The sequence below is a fragment of the Vidua chalybeata genome, chromosome 1 (genome assembly GCF_026979565.1).
Source record: "Vidua chalybeata isolate OUT-0048 chromosome 1, bVidCha1 merged haplotype, whole genome shotgun sequence".
NCBI classification, from domain to species: Eukaryota; Metazoa; Chordata; class Aves; order Passeriformes; family Viduidae; genus Vidua; species Vidua chalybeata.
Genome location: NC_071530.1, coordinates 31,966,511 through 31,982,385, shown reverse-complemented (window position 1 = coordinate 31,982,385; position 15,875 = coordinate 31,966,511). Strand labels below are relative to the sequence as shown.

Genomic DNA, 15,875 nt, shown 5'->3' with positions numbered 1-15,875 from the left:
AACTGATGACAGAATGAATTTAGACCATAACACAGTGGGAGTATTCTAAAGAAAAATGCCTTAGTAAGACACTTATATTCTAAAAGCAATTTTTATGTATTATGGTTTATATTATAAAAGGTCCTTGAAAATAATGCATATTTTATTGTCAACAAATTAGTATACTATATACCTAGGGAAATGAATAGTACACTAGCACAAGTCTAGAAACAGCTCAGACAGAATGGTACTGATGTCCCTATGCAGGATGGCCAAGAAAGAAGAAGTGCATTGAACCTGGTATTTTCTCAGATTCAAGGCTCCAGAGAAGTCAAACTTGTGTGTGAACACATGATCTACCTCTACAGAGTAATTGAGGAAATTAACGTGTGCAAGGCATAGAAGACCATGGCTTTTAAATGAGTAATCATATGGGACAGCACTTTGTGACAGTGTTGGTGATGTTAATTCAGGCTCTGCCATTATATGCTATTTGACACAGATCAAATCACAGCCTCCTTGCTTTGATTTCACCGCACAGCAATTAGATTACTGATTAACTTAATTTTTATTAATCCAGAGGATTATCAGAAGTGAGTGCTTCTGAGGAATAAAATTTACATCCTGAAAGCATACTTAAAAAGAAACTCTGGTGGTAACAAAAAAATGTAAAAATAAAAACTAGCTATTTGTGGGGCATGCGGTTTTATTTCAAGATTTTTCTTCAGAGCAGTCCAAGGATGTCAGCAGAAAAAAAAAAATAGGGGAAAAAATAGTACTTGTATTTGAAAAGGCCTTGGAGAGCTGTGGAACGAGACTTGCCCGCAATTGCTTCACTTGGGGAAGGCTGATAAGAATCCAGTATCTAAATAATGATTAAGACACGCCTGATGAAAATGAAGAGGCATTCAATTCCGCGTCATTCCCGTCAGGGTGCCTGTAAGCACCTCCCGCGGAGCTGTCAGCCGTACCTTTGGGGCGCAGCTGGGCTGGGGCACTGTCAGACCTGACTGCCTCCCCCCGCTCCTGCCTCCAGCTCTGTTTTTATTTCCAAGTGACAGGCCGGGGGGAACGTGTGATTTGGGACAGCGGTAGAACACACGCAGCTCCGGTGCTGCTCTCTGGAGCCCATCCCAAGCGCTGCCGCCCGTTGTGTTCCGAGTGCCCGCTGCCATCCGCGCTAGCAGGGCACTTTCGGGAGCGGGCACTGCCCCGAAGGGCGCATCTCCCCGCGGGGCACGACCCTGTCCAGCGCTCCGACTCCGCCTGAGCTTCCCCCAGGACAACTCTCTTGGCCCAGCCGCGGCGCGGAGCTCACGACCCGTCCGGCTTCCGTGCCCGCCCCCGGGGCGCCCTCACAGCGCGCCCACCGCTCCCGCCCGGCCCCGGAGCGGGCCGGCCCCGCCCATCGGGGCGCGGGGCGCGCGCACGGCCCGCTCTGCCGCGCTATTGGCTGGCGTGACCGCGCTGCGCGCTGCGGTTGGCTGCGGCCGCCGCCAGGCAGCGGCGGGGCCGGGCGGTGTCCGCCCGCCGCTGCCGCTCCCGGCGGGAGGGTGAGTTTGAGTCGCGGCCGCGGCGGAGCCGCCGGGCGGGAGGGTGAGTTCGATTCCCGGCCGCTACCGCGGGGACAACTTTTTTCCCGCGCGGGGCTGGCGCATCCCGACGGGGCGGCCGCGGCCGTCGGGCAACTCACGGCCGACTGAGCGGAGCCCCCCCAGGCTGTGGGTCCCGCGCCCCACCCTGGGGCAGCCGGCGGCGCGCGGCTGGGGCGGCTGTGACTCGCCGGGGCGGCGGGGGGTGAAGGGCGCGGGAGGGAGACCAGAAGGGGGCGGTGGAGTTGCCGGGGGCAGGGTCGGTGCCCGGGGGCGATGGAGGGGCAGGACGACACCCTGCCCCCGGTGCGGGGCGGCGATCCGGGGCACCGGCTGCGGCTTTCCCCGTTCCCGCGGGTCCTTCCGGGGCCCCGCCGGCATCCCTGCCGCGTCTGGCCGCCAGCTCGCCGCGCACCGCCCGCACCCGGTCCGGCTGCGGCAGGGCACGGCGGGCAAGCGGCGGCGTCGCCGGGGCGTGTGGGGGCCGGCGGGGCAGCGGCGCCTTATGCCGCCGGGAGAAGGCGGCCGGGGCTGCGGGAGAGACAAAGGAGCTGCTCCCGCGGCGTCCCCGGAGCAGGGCAGGCAGCGCGGTGCTTGGCAGCGGGCTTCTCGGTGCCGCTGCCGACCCTCGTGGGCAGGTCTGGGGCAGAGTGGGGCTGCGTGCTGTGGGTCGCCTTCATGCTGACCCGACCTGTGGGTGTGTTTGGTGGTGTCGCTGCCGCGGTGAGTTGCGTGCCCGCCGCAGGGATGCGGGAGGTGGCAGCAACAGTTAGAATCGCGGAGTTGGGAAATCCGAGCGGGCAGCGCCGCAGGCGGCAGGGCTTGTGCCTCCGCGGGCTTCGTGCTTTAACTTGGCGCACATTAAATTGAAGTGGCCTTCGATGTGCTTTGTGTGTCAGAGTGACGATGAAAGCAGAGATAGTGGATTTGTGTTGTCCCATGTAATCCCGACAGCCATCACGTTTGTTTCCCGTCCAATTGAATTCTTGCTCTCTGCCGAAAGAGCTCCCCAGCCTTAGGTTCACAGGGAGAAGATTTGTGTACTTGAAGATTATGAAGTCCTGCTAGTATCGACCTTTCAGAAGTTTTAACATACACTGCCAGTGTGTGAGGACATGACTATAAAAGAGCAAAATATGTGAGTTTCTATTACATGTTTGGTGTTAGGGTCCTTAGCTGCAAATTCAGATATAGTGACTTTTTTTTAAGGCAAGCTGAGCAAATTGCACTGCAAAGAGGCAAGAAGCAGTGTTATGGAGCAAAGTGTAGAGTGACATTGAGTGACTTTGATTTCGTGGTATCTGAAATGCTTTTCTGCAGTTTTTCCCTCCAGTGATGGGCTTACATGCTACAGTGGTTTTTCAGAAGTTTGTGCTTTCCACAATATCACTGAAAGGTTGGGGATAGAAGGGGCCCTAAAGATCATATCGTTTCATGCCTCTAATGGCGTCTTGCTTTTGTTCTCTCCACCTTTCAACAAGTTCTTTTATGTTACGAAAAGTAAGTAGTGTTGTATAATGTGGTCAAATTAATTTGCAATCTATTGTAGTTTCATCAGCAAAATAGTTTTGGTAAAAGTAGTATACTTTGAAGTTGAATTTTAGATCCTTCTGGCAGTGTTTTTTGGATGTATTTTTTCCTCCAGAGTCGGAAAAAATATAAAATCACTAATTTTGAAATACAGAACCCATCTGCTTCTCTTCTGTGATAATGTCTTTGTGAGGCAAGGCACTTCTAATAGGCCTTTTTTCAGAAGGATGATAATTTTGAGGAAGTTCAGTACTACTTGGGATGATTTATTAACTGTAACAATTCACTTCCTTGCAGCAGTGAGCTGTTTTAATGGGACATGTTACATTTAATCAGAAAGCTTCTTCCAAGGAAAAAGGCTGTCAGGGGCAGGAGCACATTGAAATTCTGCTGTAACCTCCTGAATGGGCGGATTTGCTTTAATTTGAGAGTCCATGGGAGACGTGTTCTCAGGCATAGCTGGGTAGTTAAGTCACTTGGATTCTAATTTGGTGAGGACTTGTATCACAAGCGTGTACGTGAGATATTGTAAGGCTGGGCACTACAAGTGGTGTGTGTCATCTGCCTTTTACTTACCACAGTGGGGCTGGCTCTAAGCTGGGAGACAAGCCCATTTGCTGATGCATGTGACTGGGTCAAACCTAATAGTAAGTCACTGAGTTGAAGTCTCACTCATAGTACATGTTCCTCTAAAACCCCAATATTCTGAACCTTCCTCATGTTCATGTCAGGAAATTGATTTTCATTAAAGCCTACCTTAAGGTGCATATTAGGTTGTCTTCTTAACCTGTCACTGACTTTAATGTGTGCAATGTGAAAATCACCTTGTTCATTTTGGAGGTTTAAATTATTAGTTATAAAGTGTTGGCTAATGTCTGGTTATTTTAATTAGAAAATAAATGGTCTGATGTGACACTATGTTTTTTCAAGTTGTATGAAGAATGCATAGTTTGCAAAATGATTTCTTAGAGAAAAGTCACAGTTCCCAGGTTTCCCTTTGGACTAAGAGCTTGTGGAGTGTTTGAGGCTTTAGGATGAAACTTTCATGAGGTATAAATGTTTATGTTGATGAGAATATTAAAATGTAGTAGCTCTTAGGCTCTTAACAAAGATCACCGTGCACTCAGCAAACATACAAAGCCTCCATCAGGAAGAGCTTAGACTTAAATCCGTTAGGTGAATTGCCAGGTCAGGTTTCATTCCCAGCCCCTTCCCTTTGACAAATGTGGTCTCTGCATGACCTAGCACGCTTCCTTTCTCACAGGTGGAAGACTGGGTAGAAAGCTGATCTATCCTTAGGTCTCCCATAGGACTGTGTGGGTAGTTTTATTAGCAGAAGTGGAAGTTACACCTGTGAATCACTGCACTCGCGTGCATTATGTCCAGTGTTACCAAGCAGTCTGTCTTCCAAGAGCAAGGTGCATGAAATTTAAGCAGGAGATCTGATGTTGTTGTATAGGAAATGAGAAGCCTGACAGTCTGACCTTCTCTGCCTGCACACTCTGTTTTCTTTGAAGATAACTAGAGTCCAAATCTTGTACGCTTCAGAAAAACTGAAGACTGCCCATCTGTAATTATATTCTGAGGTTAAATAGTTTGACTGGAGTGACCCTGTCTAATCTCTGAGACTTCCATGGGATTATGGAAATACAGCATGCTTAAAACCTGCAGTTTATATGCAGTGCCTTACAGTGTGTTGGTTTGTACTTGGTAGGATGTAGTTGAGAGAGTTTGGAGTTTGTTGATTTACTAGAATCTTGTAGTTTCCCTGCTTAGAAGAATTACAGCTTTTGTTTTGTTAATGCTGTTCTGTTTAATTATGCAGGTATATATATATAAAAGACCACTTTTATTAGAATTTTAGGCCTGACATTTTGTCTTTAAATCTGTGTTTTCTTTCTGTTCCAGGAAGAATAGCCCTTTTGGCATCTGCTGTTCTCAGTTGCTAGAATTGAAAAGGTGATGTATGAAATGCACATTTGGAAGTGGAGAATGTATTGGAATTAAAGCATTTTTATTAGCATCAGTTATTTAGAAACTTAAATTGGATTAGTTAATTTGAAATGCTTTGTGAGATAATCTTGGAAGGCAGCAACAAGGTGTCAGGAAAAGGACAGAAGTCTGTGTCAGTGTTGTTGAAGACAAGGAGTACTAAAATATGAAAATGTTTTTAATGTGTAGTAACTGCATATTGCTGCTAGGCTGTGTTTAAAGTTGCTGCTCAAGTTCTGCATGCCATTAAAATGTTTATTTCTGCAATGGCCAGACTCTTTCCTCTACTCTATAATATGTAAGTGTATGCTCACACTTTTTAGATTAAGTACTTCTGCATGAACTTGAGATTTTCTCTATAAGCAACTGATACTTGAATTATTTAAAGTTATTTGAAAACATTTAAAATTCAAAAAGTTTTGCACAAAGCTGACAGGTGAATTGCTTCTGCATTTGTTCTTTCTGTAAATCAGATTTCTATCAGAATTTGTGTTGGAACTTTGCTAGCATGAAAACTCAAATACTCTTGTATTAGATTAAAAAAAAAATCAAAAACACCAAAACAAACATCTGAAAAATCTAACAGCTGCAATCGTTTTCAGCTTATAGCATTTCTAAATTAGTACTGGATATGAAGTATTTTCTTGTAGTTGTGGTGAAACTGTTTTGAAGCCTTTGCCCTAATCAGGACCATGTTCAAGAGGAGCAGAATAAAAATAGCATCTTGGCTGAGTCTGTGAGGGCAACTGTTATTTATGGCAATTTCTTTAGTCACATCCCCACATGAACTTACATGCTTTGCTAACAACTGGAAAGACAGTGAGAGAAAGCAGTATAACTTACAGCCAAGTGAGTCCTGAAATTGTCTGAATGTGACCCTATTTTGTCTTGTAGTGCCAGAAAGGGGAGGATGTTGGTGTAGGTGTTCCGTGTGATGAATTAAGGATTCTGTTAATAAGGCTTCAGTTGAACTTCTAAATGGTGTACAAATGTAAAACAGATGGGTTCAATAAACAGTTGTTATTAGTAGCATTATTTATTAGAACTGGAATCAATAAAGGACATGGAATTTGGACAGATATTTAATTATCATCACTCTTATGTATGGAGAATGCCATGGAAAGTGAGGGCGTGCATGAAACGTTCCTTAATTTATAAATGACCAGCAATGCTGAAGAATCATCTGAGTGTTGAGATGAAGACTTGGAAATGGGTTATCTCTTAAAAACAGATGGATGTTTTTGTTTTTCCATCTCTAACTTCTGATGATATGAAATGCTGTGTAGCAACTGAAGCATAGCAAAGAAATGTAGGTAAAAGTAATACTAGTAAAACATGCTTATTGCTGGTGCAAAAGTTGCTAAGTATCTGTATTACATCCTGATTGGCACAAGAGCTCTCATTCTAAACTTTGTGACAAAAAAATGTACGGTTGGGGCACTTTTGATAGCTATTCAAGACAGCTTTCTTAGGCTATCTTATCTCATACCTTTACGTTTTGTTAGTTTCCTCTATTTGGAATCTAACCTTTATTTAACAATAGCATAGCATGCTCTGAAGCTGCACTGAGTACTAATTAACACACTTCGGTGCTTAAAGCCATGCTGTCTCCTAAGGTTTCCTGCTGTTTGCACTGGATAAATATTTATGTTTCAGCAAGGAATTAATTTCAACCTGATGAACACTGCATACAACTTTAATATTTTGCTAATACTAAATACCATGATTCACTCCTTTTGCTATATTTTATTGCAGTTCCTTTTTTTTAGGAAAGAAGGAAAAAAAATCCCATTACACTTTAAATATATATCTAATACTCTACAATTAACCTGTCTAGTAGTCTGAGTATTGTACAGGAGCTGGTGCTGGATAATATAAGGAATCCATGAGCATCTGGTTAATGGACAAGACTGTACTATGTTGTGATTTGTAAAAGCAATTGTTTTCTATTAATTCTTTTCAATCCTTTAATACCAGTTGCTATATTAGAGGAGACAACTGGAATATATGTAAAAGCGTTGACCTAGTAAATTTTTTAAAATTGCATTTGACAAGTTTTTAACACCAGCCACCTTCTCTGTCAGTTAGGATACTGTGAATATTTTCAGTGTACTGTGTAAAGCATGTCAGGTATGCTGTCACATCTCTACCTGAGGAAGTAGACTAAAGGATCTTCAGGTATAAAAATGAATTTTTTTTCCCCTGGTAAATACTCCTTTACGGTATTTGCTGGCTGAAGGAAATTCTGTTTCTTCCAGATTTGAAGTAGGTAGACTGCAGCATCATGTATTTGGTGTTAGGCTGATGAAGGGGAGAACAGTGTGATCAAAGTGGGGGAAGGAGCAGGGTTGGGGAGTTCCTTAGCTCTTGGTGCTAAAGCAACAATTTCATATTCCTTACAGTCAATTTAGACTCATTTTGCTAGTGAAATGCTGAGTATTATCCTACAGTTTGTGGTTAATAGCACATCTGGTTAAACCAATTGCTATATACTCAGTTAATAGAATATATTTCTTACTGACTTCCTTTAGGCTGTGCCAAAATACCTGCCTGCTTCATGTTACATACTGCAGACGTGCTACTGTTTTTACTCAGTTACAGCTTTTAGGCTCAATAAGCTGCAGTCTTTCTGCATACATCTCTTATGTTCCTAATAATATTACATCTCTTATGTTCCTAATAATATTGACTCCAAATGTCAGGTGTAGAAAGACTAATAGGCTCCTGCATTTTTTTCCCTGCTTTGAACTAAATTCCCAGTGCAGCAGCCAGAGGAGCAGATGAGAGGCTTTTGACAGTAATTCTGCACATCTGCTTACACGTCCATGTGTAGCTTTGTGAGTGCTGGTATAATATTTACGAATTTCTGCCTGTCTTAAGAGAATGTGATTTATATTTAATTGTAAAGCTGAGGAAAAAAAATCTGAGTTTCTTTACCCCCCTCCCTGTTTTCTCAGCAGCATTATGTGTCAGCACTGTAAATTAGGGGTATTTTTGCAACAGTCATGTTGTGATGAGACACTTCAGACAATCAAATTTGTTCTGTTACTCAGTGAAACACAAAAAAGGAAACATCTGTTTTGCTTAGTCTGTAATGGTACAGCTTGGAGTAACAGGATTCTGTTTCAGCTGGAATTGGTTGAACTTTTGTTGACTTTTCAGTAATGTGTACAAATCTAGCAGAACTACTCTTCCAGCACTTCTGCATCATGCTGAGGATTGGCTGAGTAAATTTGCAGTCTCTGCTACTTTTAATTCTTTTGCTGCTTTACTTTAGTTTGGTATATGTATTTTCAAGATCATTCTCTTTGTTCTTAGGCTGAAATTTAAGACTATCTAAAAGCATATGCATTTGCATTGGTTACCAAGAGTTTTTACTAGAATGGAATGGAATGGAATTATTTGTGCAGTGATATTTTCTCCCAGACTGTTACTGGCAAACTGTAACTGCACAGGGAAGAATGATAATGATTTTTCCACCCAAAACAAAATAATCAGAGGAGATCTCTCAACTGTGCCATTCCTTTGTATACATAATGCATGCATTCATTCATTCCTTAAGGAAATAATGGAAATCTCTGGTTCATTCCTATTCAAAAGTGGCTCAAAGGTTTTGTCTTGTTTTGTTAAAGAAGTGGATGCTAGTTCACCTGTGCTCAAAAAGCTGTTCCAATCCTGTGAAACAGTGGCAGGGACTGCCTTAACCATTTACAGCTGCTTCTTGGTGTGGTAGAATATTTATACAGAATAAAAGTCCTGTATAAATTCAGTAGGTGGAGTGGGATGTGGATACATTTGATGGCAAGCACCTAGAAGAAGGTCCTGCTTGTACAGTAAATAGAGGAACTGACAAAAGTGGGAATAGAAAGTTAACTGAGTGATGAAACAGGAACCAAATGATGCCACACCCTTGAAGAAGTTCGTTAAATGTGTCTATTGATGTTAAATGATAGGTGTATGATCTTTGTGTTTTGTGCGATTAACCCTCGCGCCTCAAATGTCATATTGTTTGAAAAGTGGCCATTCACTTGGATTATATTTGGGTTTTTTTCATCCAGTGTGATGGAGGTTGCTTTGCTCTTGGCTCATTGCAACACTTCTTTCATATGCTTATGGCGGTTCGTACAAGCAGAACATGTTGTGTGCAAGGGTTGTTAGGCTGTATTTATGTCCTTTGGCTCTGGTTCATCTGGTCCAGTACACCCCAAATACATGTGCAATCAATGATCAATTTCCATGTATTGTCACAACTGTGTCTGCCATTCATGTGACTTCTCAGACACTGCTTGTAAGCACAATACACTAAATCAAGTTCTCAAGTTTACAGACCTGAAATTATTACAGGAATAAATTTTGACCTCTTTGTAGTTAGGCTACGGAAATATTTGCCTGGCTCTAAATCATCAAATCTGTGGTCTAAACCAGGACTCTGAATTGATGACTGATTATAGAAGCACCGCTCACTTTTTCTAGAACTACATATGTAATAATATGTAATAATGCTCTTAAAAGTCAGGCCTGTCTTGAGCAGAAGACATTGTGTGATTTAATGAGAATGCAAATAAAAGAAAGAGAAAAAGAAAATGAATGTATGCTCTGTTATTTTAAATCTTAAACTGTTTTATGCTACTAAAGTGGTAACAATATAAATTCCTTAGAAACTTCCTGTTGTTGTGACTTTGGAATAATGACAGATTACTTGATAATACCAACTAACTTGGAAATCTGAACTCAAATAAAGAGTCCTTCCAGAACCTGTATAATTTGAGTTTTATTAGCTTTCTATTTCTTGGAGTAATTAATATTCTGACCTTTGGCTGCTTTCATGAAATGGGGACTTTTTATTTTAAAAGCTTTTTCATCTAACATGAATTCGATCTAAATTAATACATCTCTTAACATAAGAGAAGTATAATCCTTTTCTGCTTTGACAGTATTATGCTTTTAGGATTTGACTAAAAAAAAAATTACAATGCAAAGCAAGACATACAGGGTAGTAAATTCTCTCGAGACTTTGAGTTGCATATATTTTGTCTGTACTACAGCATTTATATGTGACAATAGAGCATTTAATGCATTGGATGTATCTTCTGAATGAGACAGAAGCGTGGGTCCTGCCTGTAAAAATTTTAGTTGAGAAGTCATGTTCTTCTGTAGCTTGTAAAGTATGTTAAAACCCACAAAATTGTTCTTAGTTGCTCTGAAATGCTTTTCAAATGAATGTGTCTAGTCTTGTGAGTGTATGCGGATGGGCTGTTGTGGGGGTGGGGGAATGTGAAGGCATGAGGAAGAATAAGAGAACTGTCATGAAGAGATAAAGCATGTTTCTCCTGAAGCTGTTTAACACAGCTGAATACATGCATTGCATGCATGTATCAAAGGATAATTTTAATTCTGTAATTTAACAGGGAGCAGCCATCAACTACTAAAACTAAGTCCTAAGGTTATTTGCAGTATTGATGCACTCCTCTTCTGAAAAATGTACCTTTGTATAGATTGGGGTTTTTTTCCTGTGAAAATGAGCTACTGAAACACCTGTCAGTAGACTACCATAGACCTCTTTTTGCTATAAAATCTGGGGTGTATTCCTGATAGCAAGGTTCCTGCTTTTCTTTCATGATCTTTGAGGAAATGGTAGAATGGTACACTGGAGATAATATTTTGCAGATAGAAAGCTATCAGGAATGCTAATGCTGCTGCATTGGTAGGGTTAGAGTGATGGGATGTGTCATAGCACTTACTTAAAATAAAGGTTCTGGAGTCAAAATGAAACCTTTCCATTGCAGTTGCATTTGATCATGTCTGATATTATGCTATATCGTAGATCTTCCCTGGGAAGCCCAGTGCGATGACACAACTGATCCAGAGAAGTCAATGGGAGCCCTGTGGAGAGTTCTCTTTTCTTTGTGAAGGGCTGGGTGCCCTGGAATGGGTTTGGCCTGAAAGAGGGGCCTGTGCTTTACCAGATAAGGCTGTCCTGGCATAGGTATAGTATTCCCCAATTTAATGTTCCCATGGAAATGTTCCAAACCATAACTACTTGCTCAGTCTCCCTTTCCCCCTCTGCCTCCCATGAGTAGGGATGGAGAGAAGAATTAGGGGCACAAAAAGTAAAGATTACGGGTTGAGATAAGAACAATTTACTGGAAACAGAAATGGAATAAGAAAGCAAACAGTAACAGCTACACTATCAATAACAAAGTGTACAAAACAGGCAAACGATTCACACATGATCGCTCACCATGCAGAACTGGCTACCCCAAGTGCTTCCCCTGGTAATGATGAGTACAACAGCATCTGGATCCTGGCTATGCCCTTCCTAGCTACTGCAAAAATTAACCCTGTTCTGCCCTGAACCTGACATAAATCACTTCTGAAGCACCTGTGACTTTTGCAGCCCAGTTCTCAGTTTGTGGAGCTCCTCACATTTTATGGAGGCAGAAGGACTATTGAGTTGAAATGAAGTCCCAAGAGCTGCTACAAAATTTCTTCCTTATGTAGCTTGTGTAGTATCTTCTAAAGTTAGTGTCTGGCTTGCAGGTAGACATCTCTGCTTTCCAAATTGAATGAGGTGTGGATACTTAGAGAAGGGTTGGAAATAGACAGTCTCCTAAAAGCTCATTCATAGCCAGCAGAATTGGGAAGTTTTGGTCAAAAGTCTTGCATTCTTTGTGTTGCTGCTAAAAAGTAGACAAAGAGTCTCTCAAACTCCTGCCCTGCTTTGTGAACTGTGTCTTTTTCCTTCTGGTAGGTCACTGCTAAACTGCTTGCCAGATGAATGTTTCTGGATTTGTACTACCTGAAACTATGTGCTGTAATGGTAGAAGGTGCTAAAATTGTGTCTTTTACAGTCAGTGCTCAGAGATGAAGTTTAGCCCCTGCTCAGTTCTCCACATGCTTTTTAGTCATACTCAAGCTATTGTGCAGCATCTGCCTGTGCATGCTCTACACTGAGAGCCTTTCAGCAGCTGAATTACCCAACACCTTTCTTTTCATATGACTGAACGGTTTGAACAAACTGTAACGTGAGATGACTTGCAATTTTCATTTAGGAAACAAAACTTGGTTTTTAAAATTAGCTTGCAGCAAATTGACTTCACAAATAGGTTAAGTGAATAACTGCCTGTAAAGGTAATACTGTGGTAGTAGCATTGAAGGAACTACACGTCACAGCATTGCTACCAAAATAACGCTCCATTGAGAAGACCACTAGTTAGTTCGAGACTTATACACAATACTAAAATTAAAGCTGCAACACAATTATTCTCTCTATGGCTTATTATATTTCACTGTTGTAAATTTGCTTTTGGGTTTTGAGAAAGCTTCCTGACTTGGTAGGGATGTAATGTACTTTGGGCTTAGGGAACTAAGGTGTAAAAGAACAGTAAGTTTGTGTGGGGTTCTGTACAGAATGTTTCTTGTAAGTGCTGAACTTGTGCAGCATCGCTTTCCCTTACAGAAGTGATAAGAGCACTGTGTCATGTACTATAGAATTAATTGCCAGTTCACTGATGTTCTCGACACAAGTTATGGAAATCTTGATACATAGGAAACAGGCAAGATTTCTAAAGCTTTCTAGTTCATTTATTTGGTTAAGCTTGTGCTTGTACTCATTTTAATGTGATTTAATTTAAATTATATTTCTATATGATGCATATAGTTATTATCTTGATTTTTCTTTGTATGTTGGAACAGTTAACTATATTAATCCAGAAAACATAAGGACAATTAAGACAAGATTTTTCAAATATGTGTGTTTTATTCTGTCTAAGATTATGCTGTTTATATATATGTTCTTTCTTAAAGAGTCAGTAAGATGTAAACAGTAATGTTTGCATGAAATAAAAATGAAAGCAAATATATTTTAGCTGCTAAAAAAGCTGCTTTGAAAGTAATAAATCTTACTTTATTTCCCTATAATGAAACTATTGATGAATTACAGATGATAGAAAAGCTAACATTTGAGGATATACTGCAGATGAAGTAGCTTCAAAGAGTGTAACTGGAGTAAGTTGACTTATAAGTGGTCAGTTTTGGCTGACTATGTTTTTCAACATGGTAGATGTACTTAGAGTGTGCATTTGTGCTGCAGGCAACAGGGAAGAAATAGTAAAGCAGGATTAAAAAAGGTAACAAGGAAGAAGTAGTAGAGGACAATGAAAAATAATTCAGGCTGTGGAAGTTATTTTGTCTTACTTCATTTTGGCACTGTACTGTTAGGGCTGCTTTTGTCCTGCTTAAACAATATAGATCTGATTTACTGTGGCTTGTATAAATTCAAGTGAATGTCTCAGTGCTTGCAGTCTCTTATCTCTATCCTGGTGACTTGTTTGACTGGCATGAGTAATTTGGGTGTCTTGGGAGACAATTCCCCTTGGAAGTAAAGGGTGAATACAAGGTTAGTTGAGTACAAATATGGTTTGTAATTGATTGCTAATCTGAAATTGAACAAATGAATTTGCCAGGAGTCAAAGATCAGGATTACAATCTTCAAAAGCCTGTGCTATTAGGAGTCTTACCTTCTGCTTGAGACTTTGTAGAAAGCTTTAATCATGAATGTTTTGGGTCATGTGTGCCTATGTGTCTGTTTACCAGCAATGTAAATGGCCTTGTGGTTTCATGACCTGAACCACAGGTTTGTTGTGTTTTTTTTTTTCCTCTTGACAGAATTGAAAGGTTGTAGAAGACTGAGTTACAGTTTGATACATCAAGTATTTGATGCTTTACAGCCCAGAAACCTCCAAACAGTATTCTGTGGTACTGGATACTTTGCAGAAGAAACAACTGCATTTAAGACAGTTACTTATAGTTTCTGTATGGTCTAGCTGATGTATGGTTGCTTTCTGTAGACTATTTATTTCCTTAATTGCTGGCACCAAAACTGAATTGAGGTCTGTCATCTGTGGCTGAATAGTAATACATCTATTGTTTCTTAAAAAATTGTAATGGATATCATTCAGGAGGACTTTTCCATTTGATGGGCAAATATCTATCACTTTGTCATATTCCAAGTATTAAATTGTTTGAGAAGCATAGGTGCACAAGTTTGGGAAGCCTTCTTTAAATCTGTATCATGGAAGAGTCCACTGACTCCTGACTCTTTAAGGCTGATGTTCCACATTGTGATATAAAGTGTAAGCTCTAGATAAGAGATTCTATTTACGGTTGCTTCTGTCACTGACAGAGGGGAGGGGAAAATGGGAAGCAAAACTGAATAATGCCTTTGGCAAGATGAAATTAAAATTGACTGCAGTTTCACTTCCTAAGGTTCAGTAATCTTTACAAACCACTGGAAACAAATGTTCAGAACAGTTATTTTTGTGTGTTCACTACTTTGTTGTGCAGAAGACTGCAGAATGACCATAGTGAAGTGAACCAGATGAGAATTTCTGAAACCTTATTGTCTAGCAGTGGCTGTTAATAGAGGCCAAGAAAGGAACTGAGAGAAAACTGGACGAGTGTGCGGGGGGAGCAACCTTTGACTCCAGCTTTCTGAACTAGAAGTGTTTATATATTTAGTGGCTCTGGGTAGATTTTTCCATGCATATGTCTCAGTGGGTTTTTTTCTGTGCATTTATGTAAAGTTCATGTACCTGGGCCTCAATGCATACTTTCTTCCTACATTGTTTTTGGTAATTCCTGTTTGAGCCTGTCACCTCTAGTGTCACCTAAAACTTGTTATTTCCCTTGTTAGAAGATGCTGAATAACCATCTTTCATTTTAGGAATTTGCCTGAGCCTAAGTCAGTGATGCTTGGTGCATCATAGCTGTCCTGTTTTAAGCTGAAGATGGCAATTATCAGAGAATGTTTGATACCAAGTCTTTGAGCACTGTTTGCAGTTGTATATTTGAATAGAACATGTGACTGTTTCAGGCTTAGCACAATGGAGTGTTTGTTTCTTTGTGAAAGTTTGAAAAAAATCAAAAAGTCAGACCTGACCTTTGTGGTTTCTGAAACCTGTCAGAGTGGCTTTTGGAGTCCACAGTAGCATCTCTTTCTTTTCTCAAGAGACTTCAAGTGTTTTGCTGCCCGTTATTGCACCTACAAAGTATCTGAACAGAATAGCTTGACCATATTCAAAATTGTATAGAAGATGAACAGATCACTGTATCACTAAAATGAGTTGTGCATTAACATCAGGCAAATATATATCTCTTCTTTGGCAATTGAATCAAGAATACACTTGCCTGAGTGTTCTTTCCTGTTCTGTGGCTTACCAAGGATTTTGTCTTTGTCTCTGAAGTGAGGGAGAAGAAAGGGTTGAACAATGTGAATTTTATGTCTAGACTGTAGTCCTTTAAATGAGCTTGATGACTCAAGTAACAGCTGACTAAAAGGTTTTTAATATTTCTTGAACCACTTCAAAAGGGAAGAAAAGTTGAGTCCTAATTGGCCCATCCCTACTTCTGTGTGCAAAGTACTGTAGCACAGAAGATGAACATTTACTAGGGGCTTGATCTCTTATGGGTCTGATGCATTGTAATGGAATGCTCACAGGTTTACTTTGTTCCTGTTCTGGGATGAGTTGACAGATTTGGCTGATGGTTCACAAATAGCTTAACTTTCTGCTTCATATTTCTATTTAAGCTATTTTTTTTTTTTAGCAAATAATACAGGCTTCCAAGCAGATACGTTACCGATGAGGTAAAGACGAAGTATATGCTTACTCTTCTCTTCCAGCAATTCCCAGAGGATGAGACTTGAGCAGTTTTTGGCTCCTGTTTTTGTTTTTTCCATCTCTATGACTTTCCTAGCAAATATCTAATACTGTGGTTTCAGAA

General features: G+C 40.9%; 1 protein-coding gene across 7 annotated transcripts in view; it reads left to right on the top strand.

Moving 5' to 3' along the window:
- Positions 1–1,484: 1,484 nt before the first annotated feature.
- HYCC1 (hyccin PI4KA lipid kinase complex subunit 1) overlaps positions 1,485–15,875 on the top strand; it is a 46,386-nt gene continuing 31,995 nt past the window's right edge. For 5 of the 7 annotated variants that reach the window (XM_053967952.1, XM_053967944.1, XM_053967927.1 and 2 more), the window contains exons 1-2: positions 1,554–1,575; positions 5,010–5,060. The gene's annotated coding sequence lies outside the window, so the exon portion shown is untranslated. Of the gene's footprint in view, positions 1,576–5,009; positions 5,061–15,875 lie in introns of all 7 variants that reach the window. The other 2 variants (XM_053967940.1, XM_053967938.1) reach the window with 2 other exon arrangements.